At 40.3% G+C, this 12,782-nt stretch overlaps 1 long non-coding RNA gene across 2 annotated transcripts; it reads left to right on the plus strand.

The window, feature by feature from the left end:
- Positions 1 to 1,061: 1,061 nt before the first annotated feature.
- On the plus strand, positions 1,062 to 6,975 carry LOC102387172. 2 transcript variants are annotated; one of them, XR_323516.1, is made up of 4 exons: positions 1,062 to 1,100; positions 3,661 to 3,724; positions 5,786 to 5,836; positions 6,890 to 6,975. It is a non-coding gene; the product is annotated as an uncharacterized LOC102387172 (long non-coding RNA). The 2 variants fall into 2 exon arrangements; XR_323515.1 differs by lacking the exon at positions 1,062 to 1,100 and adding an exon at positions 3,049 to 3,083.
- The last annotated feature ends 5,807 nt before the right edge of the window (positions 6,976 to 12,782 follow it).

Below are 12,782 nucleotides of genomic sequence, written 5' to 3' on the forward strand. Positions count from 1 at the left end.
TAAAAAAAATATGTACCATGGCCTAATCTATAGTGCTAGCCTAAATACAGGACAATGACCCAGAAAATAATTTTAAAATATACATTGTTATTGAAGTATTTAGAGTAAAAGACATTGATTTATAAGGAAATACAAAATAATTTGGTCTTCACTGCATTAAGGCCAAAAGTTCACCTGAGACTAGATGCACATCAAGCTAGGTTGTTTAAGACAAACCCATTTCTGCAGCACACAAGGAAACGATGTAGTAAGCATCATGCCTGGTCTGCTATGACTCCCCAGTCCAAAGGGCCAGGGACTCGTTTACAGCTGGGTTGACTAGAAGCAGTCTTTGGCATGATTAAGAGGCAAGGCTTGAACTCGTGTTTCTTGATCTGCAGGATACCCATGTCAATCCTCTTCACTATGTAGTACCCAACATATTTAATTAAAGTCCCTTTCAATATTGTACCTATTAGCTTCATATTTCAAAATTAGATAGCATTCATGCCATGCAATTTATTTTCTTTTCCCTTTGGATAGGTGAAGTTACAACTATTCCCAGTCTGTTGTGATGTTAGTCACATAATACCCCAGTCTTTCACTAAGAATCATGTGTATGAAACCTGCCAGTATTGAACTAACCAAGGTAAATGCTTAAATGTATTCTGGTTATGGAGATGTCCCATTTCAGCCTTTAAAATAGTATAAAACCAGGGGGTTCAAAAAACAGAGAAAAAATGGTTGAGGAAACTATGGAGGAGGAAAGGTGAAGGTTCAAAAAGTGAAAAAAAAAATCCTCATTGCATTTTATATTTCCCTGCAACAGAAGGAAACTTGAAATAAAAATTGTATTACTGAATCAAAATTCATAAGCACTTGCAATCAAAGGGGTGGGGAAGTTTCAGATGAGTTGGCAATAATATTGAATCCCAGAGAGAATCCTTGGACAATATATCAGAATAGCCTCCTGCTTTAAGGGCCCAATCTGTCAGTTCTGTTTAATCATCAAACCCAGATGAGAACAGATCAGGTGTTTTCTATAAATGATTTTGAAAGCAACAGATAAAGAAGCGGTAGTAGGAGGTTTGCTTCCATGGCAGGCTCTGAAGCAGAGACAGGTAAGCAGTCTGTTTTGACTAGAGAACTTGTTTTGTTTTGTGTTACTTTACAAATTATTGTGTTTGAATGAATAAGGTGTATACTGAGGGAAGGGCAATTCTGGAGACAGCATGGTTTTTTCTTAGGCTGTTGAAGGAGCTTGAAGAATATAACTTATAACCATGTAGATCAGTGTTTTTCCCCTCCCCAACCAGGGTCCCACAAATGTTTCTCATGAACTCACAAATTCTTATGAAAGCTGTGTCTTTCAAGGGTGCCACAAATGTTTGGTACTGTTAAATGTGCAAACATGATTCACAAGATAAATGCAGAGATTGCAAACAGGAATCTATAGTGTTAAAAACATTCTGACATGCCATGTTTCTGAGTTCTCTGCAGCAACAAAAGAATAACTCTTATTGTTCTTCTGTAACAAAACACCCAGTGAAAACCAAGAGCTGGCACTTTCTGAGGGATGCCTTTAGCTTAAAAATGTTTCGGAGACATGGATGTAAATGTTCAAAATGGAATGGAAAGGTTGCAACACTGAGCTTTTTACTTGCAGGTGTCAGTTAGGTGTGCTTTGAGACTATCTACCGAATAGATCCCCTCATGTGGAATTTTTTTTTTTTTTTTTTTTTTTTAATCCTGTCTATACTTATGGACCAATTTGACCTGCCCATTTAAGGTTTAGATTTTCTTAGCAATGGATTTGAAAGCAAATCTACAATTTAATGCCCACTTCAGCAAATCAGTTGGTAAAGTACATATACATGATATTTAACTAGTAATTGTGGAAAAATGTAAATGAATTCTGTAACACTTAAGAGAATCTTTGCTATCATGAAGCTTATGTTCAATAACACTTAGCTGATAGATATATCGGGGGATGATAATTTCTTTCACTAGGAATCGCTGAGTGTTAGGGATAGCTCCATAAGAGGTACAGTGGTATGGACACCCCCCTCTTTTCAGTCAAAAGTGCCATGGAAGCAGCAACTAGGAACTTTTTTTTTGGTCCCCACATTGGGTAAAAATACTACTTCCTTTTCTTGCTCAGAAGCACTTCTCTTCCCCTTCCTGCCCCTGCCCACCACTGCTACTCTCCCTGGCTGCCTAAGGAGTTGGCGTAAGGCTCCAGAGTCACTCCTGCCCACTCCAGCTGGGCACTGAGGGGGAGCTAGGCTCGGCTATGAACAGTATTAAAGGCAAGGGGGTTCCTCCTGGCCTGGACCATCTAGTTATTCTCTGCCAGTCTGGAAGCAAGTGCAGGGGAAGAGACCCCAACTGATGCTACCACCACTATCACTGCTGGCTCTAGCTGAGCCTATATAGCCCAGCTGCAGACAGTGGAGACAGCAGTAACACTGAGACTGGCAGGGAAAGAAGAGAGATGCCACTGTGTATGGAGGGGAAAGCAGAGAAGGTTCTTACCTGATTGATGAACCTAAAAAAGGCTTCTGCTGCTGGGGATCTGCCTGTCTTGGTAGGAAGGGGAGGCTGGAGTGGATGTGCAGTCACCCCTGCAACTCCAGTCCCTGCTCCAACACTCCTTTTCAAAATCCTGAATCCACCCATGCTGACTCTGATTTACACACTATTACATCAGGGTAGATGATCACGGTGTTCCTTCTGAACTAGAAATTATGTGGGCTATGGAAAAATGGGCTATAGAAAACTCAACACAGAACATCAACATTTAAAAGGAGTTGTACAAGAAAGGAAGTCCTAAAAGTAAAGTTTCTTTTTAATATGAACCTTGACTTAGTCTATATACAATATGTCCAAAGTAGCTTTCCAATTCAAACCTGTCAAGCACTATTTTATTTTTTTTGTTTAGATAATCCTAAACCTGTTCAGTAAAGCTCAAACTAGCTCAGTTAAATCTGCATCCAGATCCTAATGCCTCTAGGTGGTGTAGATTAAATTATTACCACTAAAATACTAACACTCTTTTAACTTGGATTTCAGGACAGGGTCATGTTGTAAAATCATCTTTTAAGGTAGGCTTTAATGGACAATGGGAGTGTCTACATGTTTCTGTACGATGATGTTGCTATCGCACCATGCTCTAGTAATTCCTTTTGGATGTACTAAAGCATGTCATAGTGTGGGTGGTTACTGTACCATGCACATGGCAGCGAAGTCTAACTGTGCACCATGTCTCCATAACGGCGTACTATATCTGGGAGCACACTGCTAGAGGGACATAGCTGCTAATCATGTGCAGTTCCATGTGATTGCTACATTGCCATAGGGGGACGTGTAGCCGCACCCAGCAATTACTTTCCATCTTTCTGCCAAAAATACAAGAAAAAAATTTACAAACAAAGTTTATCTCCTTGGGGAAGGGTGAACTTGGGACCGAGTAAGGAAAAATTCATTCCAAGATGTTTCATATTTGTGAAACAGTAGATACAAACATTTTCCAGAGTTTTGTTTTTGTTTTTTTTTTTTTTCCCCTAGACCAAAACTAACATTATAAAAGGAAGTTAACAATTTGGGTACTACTAATTATGATATTTCAATTTCTGCTGCCCCTGAAACCAACATTAGTATGCATGGTTTTTAAATTTCCAGGCCTGTGATTGAATACGAATTGACTGCAGTGCTGAAGAGTGAATAGGAACACATACTGAGCAAGGTATTGTAGATCCTTCTGAAAGTAATTATAATCCTGCTCTATAGATTTCACATAATATTGCAATTTTCTATCTTTGTTAAAGAAGATTGAGAAATTTTCATTTGTATGACAGTTTTCCAGGGAGTATTTTCATTGGTTTTAAATGCTTTCCATCTAATCTTCCGAAACTAAAGAAAAGTATCAGGAGGGGAATGAGTATGTGAATAACTAGACAAAAATCTTAAAATGAGCAGGAAAAATGGCACATTAGTTCTATTTACCACTTACTGGGCACATTTACATGTGCACTTTACTGTGGAGTAGACTAATTAGCTTTCCAATAAAGAATCACTGTCAACTAGGGGTGTGCAAAGTGGGCCCTACTCCAATCCGATTTGGATTTGGCGCGGATCGGGGACGGCGATTCAATTAATTGATTTGGATCAGTGTCCCTGATTCGATTCAGCTGAATCTGATGATTCGATGCTGACTTAGAGAATCAGGGATTCGGACACAGGCACAGCTTTAAGTGTGTTTTTGTTTTTTGCTTTTTCTACATGCCTTGAGGTAGCAGGCATGGCTTGTGAATGCTGGGGTGCATGCAGCATCCCACAGGAGTACAGGGTTGGGCGTGTCCCTCCACGTGCTCAGTGGCAAACCCGGAATTGGACTAGAAGTACTTTCAGTCCTCTTCCGGGGAGCACACTAGGGGGCCCCCCCTGCACCCTCCTGGCTTGGCGATCAGCTGCAGTGGGACCCTGGGTGCCCCCCTAGACCCAGGAGGCACCAGTCACTGAGCTGGGGGAGGTACAGGGTCCCCCATGCAAGCTTCCTGGTGGACCTGGTTGTGCTTCTGGTCCACTTCCGGGTGTGCTGCTGAGCACACTGGGGAGCCCCTTTGCTTCTGTGGAACATGTGCCCCAGCATTGCAGCATTCATGAGCCCCTGCTACTTAGAGGTATGTAGAAAAAACATTTAAACCTGTCTCTGTCAAACTATGAATCAACTTGATTCGGAGAGATTAAAGGTTTCTTTGATTTCATTCAGATTAGGAGCTTTGGCTGCCAAATTGGGCCGAATCTCTGCCAAATCTAATTGGGGACAGAAGCCTCGGACAGCCCTACTGTCTACATGTGTGACAGTATTAGGGTACATTAAACTAAACTAATTAGTTTAGTGAAACAGTACTATCTTATGGCAAAGTACTTTTACTGTACCAAAACAAGTGTGTAGATGGAGACCAGGGCCACAAATTGTGACTGGTCAATCCAGCCAGCCAGGAGCCTACTCTGCTCCAGCTCAAATTGCTACTGTCCCAGCTGCACGTGTAGGTGGTGCACCTGACAGCAGTTGACTTCAGTTCAAACTGCCCTGGAGTTGATTGTGTCACGTTAATTGTGCATGTAGACGCATCCACTCATTTTGTATTCATGGAGGACATGAGAACTTTGCTATGGACTTGAGTAAAAACAGTGTTCTGTAGTATGTGTCTGCTTGAATCTGCTTCCATTAGAGTAACAGTTGAGAAGTTAAACTCATAAGAGGTCTTTCTCTGCAGCCATACTGAAACACTTCTGCTATTAAAAACTAGGTATTAACTGTATTGACAGTATAACTCAGTTTGGATACTAGATATGAATAACTTCCTACAGGCTTGAGTCTCATAAGCTTGTAATACTGTGATTTTTAGCAGTGGTTATTTTCTGACTATTATATGTGATCTTGAAATACCATATGGCAGTGGACAGGGGAGAGAGGGAAGGACCTTCAGTTTTGGTCTATAGGGCTATGATTCTATTTAGTTAGAAAGTAGTACTCCTATTTTGCATAACATGACTGCACCTGCATGGAAAAATGATGCATTCAGGTCTCTACTTCATTCCAAGAAGACTGAAAAAATTGGAGGGAATTAGGAGGAAAAACCACAAGGATTGTTGAGGAATAGAAATGTATTGACTTACAGTATTCTGTAAAGATCTTTGTTCACCTCCTCTAGAAGTATCAGAGGGCACTGTAGTTTAATATAGACAAAAGAGTTCTCTGAGGAAAATGACCCATTGTTTCTGGTTCTCTCACACACAGACAGACAAGATCCCTGGATATTGGGAACAGAACATGCTACTGGCTTTGCAGGTAGGCAAATCCTGATCTCCTGACGGATGGACCTGGAAAATATACTGCAGTGAGAACCTCAGGATTAGTCTCCTTCCAATCTATTCCTTTTTGGAGGGAAGGGGCTACCCAAGTGAAAACAGGACATACTGGGAGCCCACATATCTAAGAGGTGCATACAGTGATATAGGAGAATCACTTAGCCGCATACAAGGGAAAATAATTAAAGTAGGGCTTCTGGCAAAGGTTCATTTAAAGGCACAATTGGATCTGATCTCCAATCCCAAAACCTCCTGCTATGACAAACATACATCACACCTCTTGCCATAACATACATGGTAGGACATGTGGGTTTTTTTGGGATTGAGGATCAGATCTCAATTGCTGCATACTAGCCAGTGTAAGGGAAGCCTAGGATCATGATCTCTAGTTTCTCTTGCTGGTACAGGGGGAAGTCAGGTGCCTGACAATAAGCTGATCGTCAGCTTGGCCAGGGGACTACACTAGGGTCTGTAACTGACCCAGGTGTGGTCCCCACTGGGCCAGCAATCGGCTGAGTATTGGTTGTGTCCAGGGACTGCACAAGGGCCTGGACCAGCCTCAATGAAGTCGCACTGAGTACAAACTGGTAATCCGTTTCAGTTCCTGATGTTGTCCCCAGGAACCACCAGCTATGGCTGTTTAGCACATGGGTTTAAAGTCCCTGGCAGGGCAAGCCCTTCAAACTTCTCCTGCTCCCAGCCTTTGGCTGGGCCAACAATCAGCTGATTCTTGGTCACCATCCACATGTTAAATTTAAGGCGCCATAAAAATGTTCTAAATTATTTATGGAACATCTTTATGGCTCATTCCACCTTTTTATGATGCCTTAAATTCAATTCATACGTATTGCCCTTCCTATTTATGCTGTGATTAACATGTTAATCCCAATATAAAAATAATGTGTAGAGAGGGCCTATGAAAAGGAATATTCAGGCTGAACTACTTCCTGATAATACTAATACATAGTTGCCTAATTATTTGTAAGTAGTGGATTCTAATTAATCATTCTGTAAATGTGATTTTTTTAAACAGGACAAAATCCTAGTAAATATCCAGAGTTAGATGGACTGGACTGTAGGGAACCATACTTTTTAGGAGGCATTAGCAAGAGTCACTCGGAATCAATTGTTGGTTGTGAAGAAACCTGTGCTAAGCTATGTTGATCAGTAAGAACTCAGAAACTGAATGAAACAGACTCCCTGGCTCTGAGTCACTTCTGAACGATGCACAGATAACTTAAAGGATCTTCCATGTCTAAATTGGAAATGTTGACTTCTTAGATCTTTTCTCTTGTCTTTAATCTCTTAACTTGTCTAACAGTCACTGACAATTTCTCATGGGGTATAAGGAGTGGAAAACAGATGCTGTTTTCTGTGCATGTTGTACATGATTCCCTGACTGCCTGCTGGAGGGGCAACTAACATTTCATGAATCACTTAAAATGCAGTTTTTGTAGAGTTGAGGCATTCCATGCAAATTCTTTCCCACTCAGGGAGAGCTGGAATGAGAACCTTGTTCTTAGTCTAGTTTCTTTACAATTCTTGACATTTTTATCTATAAACAGATTTTGCATCTCCTGAACTGAGCCACAGGAGAATTTCTCACACTGGCACTAAGATAAAATCATAAGGCTACTTCCTCAGAAGTCTTAGTATAGGGAACAAACCAGAATGAAAGTACTGTGGAGACTAGGTAGTATTGCAGGGCACAAGGCACCCAAAGGGAGATGTTCTGATTTAGGTCATGTATAGCCATTTACTTTCTCCTGGAAGAGTCTCTGCTGTCCTAGGAGAAAACACAAGTGTACAGCTATTCAGGATTTTTCTGCCAGAGTAAAAATGGCTACTTAAGGAAAAAAATAACTTGGAAACAAGCAGGTTTAAATTACTTCCAACTGAATTTCTCCTGGGAGAGTCAACTTCTTTACATATTCTCTCTTAAGAGAAGCACAGAACAGTTCTCTGGCATCTCGGGGTGCTTTTCTCCTATATCCTCCCTCTGCTGTCTAAGTTCTCCTCTAGCTGGGAGACCTGCTGGACTCTGTTGCTCCATGGCAGAAAACCATCCCACATTGCGCTGCAGGGAAACTGATGATTCTGGTTCAGCTAATCCCATCCGCCCTGTGCACTACTGCCACCTGTCACCAGGTAGACTTGGGAGCCTGCAGCACATGCTGGGATGCATGTACAGGGTCCCCTGGATGTGCAGCATCTACACTGCAAGCTCTCTGCTCTTCAGAGGCTCAGCACATGCAAGTCTGTTTAGGTGTCTTTGAGTAAATTTTTTTGTACCAAGTGAACAAACCTGAGAGAACTCTCCAAGATTAGTTGAACATGTATATGCAGCCTTACAGCTAACTTTTTTTTGCCAAGTGTCTCTACCCCTGGGGGAGCTGATCAAGGGATTAATTGCAGTTTGACATTTTAATTTTGGATTAAGGGTTTTGGGCAATACATTTCAGAATCTCAGACTTTATATCTGTTCTTTCTTTCTCCATTGGTGGAAGTATAGGTGGGAGGTTATCAACCTTAATTGGAAATTAGTCGGGTTGATGAAGATGCATATTTTTTCCTGGTATAACATGGGAAAACAATTTAATACCTTCTAAAGTCTCTCTCTTTAGATTAGCTCCCTTTTTCTTTCAGCTTCCTAAATGACTTAATCCTCAGCATTGACTTTCTTTCTCTATCACTTATTTCTTCATGTGATTAAAGGTAAAACTAGATTATTATTCTTCTGAATTCATTCGACCTCTGGGCTATTAAAGCTTTCACTCTCTCCCACCATGTAGACCCCTTCTTCCTGGGAACTATAAGGTGGCAGATCAGCATGTACAGGTGCCTTCTATCAATAATAGCAATTTGTTCTTTTTGCCTTTCCTTTGACCATGACCCTCTGGGTGTGCTTCCCTCCCCTCCCCTCTCCTCTCCTAATTCTGCTAAATGTAGTGGACTTTTTAAGTATCTTGGCTTTAACTCTGTCATAACTAGGCCTAATCTAATAAGATCTTGACAGAATCAGCAGGATGGGATGCATAATGGCAGCAGGGGAGCAGTCAAACTAGTAATATGCTTTCCTTTTTTGCTACCTCTTCCTTTCATTCTCAAAGTGTTTTATAGCACAGTCTTTTCTCCCCTCCCTCCCGACCATCTTCAGCAAAAAAGGGCAGGCACTCTTAGCATACCAATTAAGAAAATGCTTTAAAAAGAGGTATTTGAACTATATATATATATAACAAAGAAAAGAGCATAGGTAAGTGTAGCTGATATAACAATAGTTCCTTTTAGGATATTGCATATCACACTAGCTGAGCCAGAAAGGATTCACAATTGTGTTCGGTCTCTCAGGGATAGGTAAGGGCATTAAGCAACAACCTACATTGGCTAGTCCTGAATCTCAGCCAGGAGTAGAGCTGGGATTTGAACTGATTGAAATTTTTCTGCTGAAAACAGGATTGTATAGAATACTACTTTTTGGGGTTTTTTTTTTTTTTTTCCCTCATTTTCAACAAATGATGACTTTCACCCAAAACAATAAATTTACCTTATTTTTGTACTTTGATTTTTTTGGGGCTTGTTTTCAAAAGCAAAACAAAATCATATCATTGAACAAAAATGCAAACCAAACTTTTTTTAAAGTTTATTTTTGGTATTCTGACACTTCCTACTAAAATTTATAAAATCTCTTCTAAAATCTTTATTGGAGAAAACTTACTTGTCAGTCTGCTTCAGGGCAATATATGTCTTTACTCATGTCCCAAAATGTGGGTTTACTTTTATCCCACCTAATTTTAGTGTTCATGGGATAAACATTTTAGTAGCATTCTTTGAAACACATTTTGGGTCACATGTGGCTGTCAAAATACAGCTGCATAATCTGGTCCCAATAATCCCTCTATCTCTATATATTTGCATGGATTTATAAAGGAATCTTGGGGGCCTATTTGCATGTTAATATAGGCATTTCCTGGAGCTTTTTACCTATGGATTATCTGCATGTTAACACCTTTACATGGCTTAAAACACTTGTTATGCAGCTTGTAGTTATGCCACTCCAGGGCAGGATTCTCTTAAGGTGTGGCCACTGCCAACAAATGTGCCACTCAAACTGAAGGTGTGACTGCAAGATGGCACTAAGCTGATCAACATTTGTGCAACTCAGTGTAATGTGTAACACAATCTAGCACTAAATGACAGTGGAACTATGTTCCCTGAATAGCATTTTATTCCGTGACTCACTTCACTGAAATGAATGGGACTGACTACTTGAATAGTAAGAATCTATAGAACTGACAGTAGCAGAACTGAATCGTCTGATTATTATTTCTCTTCTCTAATCCCCTCCCCCCCGCCCCCCATCAGGATTTCAACTGAATTTAGTCACCCTATTCTCCCAATATGTTTATCATAACTTAACAAAAAAGAAGAATCGCCATACTGAGGCTACTTTGTATTTTAGCTATTGTAGATATTTCCTGAAGAAAGAAAATAGTCCAAGTTAAACACCGAAGCATTCAAGTATAAGTCAAGTCTAATAGGTGGCAAATTCTGAATACTTTAGAGCAAATTGCTGCACTATATACTGCAGAAACGGGGGAAAGTGTATAGTCATACTCATGAATGATCTAAATCAAAGATGCAAACAAAATAGCTAAATGTGTCCTTCTGCTCTTTTACAGAACGTTTCCAGGTTACTTTGAGATTCTTTTTCGGTTTGTTCTGCTTTTATATTCAAATTGCTGTTTTGAAATGTGGTCCCAAATGTAATTTGTGCTTGGCCTACTACAGATTCTCACATTACCAGTTTTATCAAAGCAGTTCTAAACCATCACAGGTGCTTTGGATGTTGACTTTCATTTGACTTCTATAATTTAGCACCTCCCTTAGGTTGTCAGTGAATGGAGACATATTGCCTTGTCACTGCCAAGTGTTGTGTGTTGTTTGTTTTGTTTCTTCCTGCTTCCCCATGTTGTCTGAGCACCATCAAGATCTCTTTCCATGCTGTGGACCATGTAAAAAATCATGTCATGGAAGACTTTCCCCATTCATGATCTCATATCATCTATGTGCCAGCTATAGTACATACTGAAGTTATACAAGGTCAACTAGATATTACAATCAAAATCTCTCTGACTTCAGAACATGAAAATATACAGCTATAAGCTCTTTAAAAAATCAAGTTCAATTTAAAAAGTATCCCCTGGTACTTATTTTTCTTTTCATTGACTCTGGCTTCTCTTGTATTTCTTGCTTCTCTTCAAGGTTTCAGACAGTCTTTTTTTTTTTTTTTTTTTTTTTTTTTTTTTTTTTTTTTTTTTTTTTTTTTTTTTTTTTTTTTTTTTTTTTTTTTTTTTTTTTTTTTTTTTTTTTTTTTTTTTTTTTTTTTTTTTTTGGGGGGGGGGGGGGGGGGGGGGGGGGGGTTGAGCAGCTGTGCTATTATAAAATAGTTGATGGCAGCCTCATGGGTGTTTTCTTGGTAGTGGGTTCTTATTTCCATTCCTCTCTTGGAAATAGCAGCAAGCATAGAACCTTTGACTAGGGGTTGCTACTACCAGAGATCTCAAATGTTACTTTCCTCAACAGAAAAGATGGCCACTCAGTTCTGGAAAGCAAAGGGTGAATCACTGGCTGGAATGGTCCAGACAGGTGTTGAAGGCTGGATTGATGATGATGACACACTTAACTTTCCTGCTGCTGCTGCTGCTTCCTTTTCTGCTTTTCTTTAACGTCACTCCTTTGGCTCTATGCTTTTGAATTGGTCTTTCTGTGGTCAGCATACTGTTTATTTTATCCTGCTAGCATATTCTTTTGTACAACAGACCCATCATGAGCACAGCTCTTAATTTGGCCTTTTTCCAGTGTCTTACTTTGGGCATTGTCCATTGGTCTCCTTTCATTAACATATCTAATTGTTTCATTCCTCTGACTCAGCCAGTTAGTGCGAAGTTCAGTTAATTTGAGCCAATTAACAAAACTATTATGTTGTATTAGAAAAACTACTCGCAGTGAGAGGGGGGAAAAAAAGAAAGAAATGGTGTGAGCAAACTCAAAGCCATAAGCTTGCTTGCAAAAGGCAAGGCATCTGATATTGCAGACACCAGCAAAATGAAAAGTTCAGATAACAGTGGGGCTATACAGAACTTAAGCAGTGATTAAATAAGGCTGAACAGAAAAGAACACTTTAAACAATACTGTAATTCACCACTCTATAAACAGGTGCAACTTTAAAGCATTAAATGTGGCAAGCCACCCTAGCCGTACTGCACAGTAAATATGCCGATTTACGCTGACGCAAAAGCCACCCACAACAGCCAGAGTCTGAGCTTCAAAAAGCAGCACTCTGGGACTGATCACTGTAAGGCGGGGTGGGGAATGGGAGTGAGAGAAAGTGAGGTATTATCCCTTGTGGCCACCAGTTGGTCAGCCGTGACTTTTATTGTCTCTCTGCTATCACCTGTCTCCAGGTGGACTACAGAACCTGTAAAGCATGCTGGGATGTGTATTCTGAGGCTCCTTGGTTGGATGCCCTTAGCCTTGCAATCTGTCTGTAGAGCAAGCAGCCAGTTGGGTGCATGTTTGTATGACCTAGAAACTCTTTTCAGTCACTTTAACTGAACTGTTTTAACTTCCACCAGTCCAAATGAACACTTTTTTTTATGCACCCTTAGACACAGGTTTTTCCATCCCTGTTTTTTTTTTTCTTGGTGTTTACAAGAGAGGTTGCTTTGCAGTGCTTATGCTATTAATGTGTGTTAAGGTAGGTAGGTGGTTGACTTCTTGCTGAATCGCAACACAGTGAAACATGTGGGATTTTTGTCAGGTTCCTACTCTTTGGATCTTTTCAGCTTGGGTGACTCAGCTAGGAGTTTAAAAACTGCATCTGGCCTAGACCTCAGGGTCATGGGGGGGGGGGGGGAAAAAGGATC

This window comes from Alligator sinensis, unplaced genomic scaffold, assembly GCF_000455745.1.
Source record: "Alligator sinensis unplaced genomic scaffold, ASM45574v1 scaffold615_1, whole genome shotgun sequence".
Classification (NCBI taxonomy): Eukaryota; Metazoa; Chordata; order Crocodylia; family Alligatoridae; genus Alligator; species Alligator sinensis.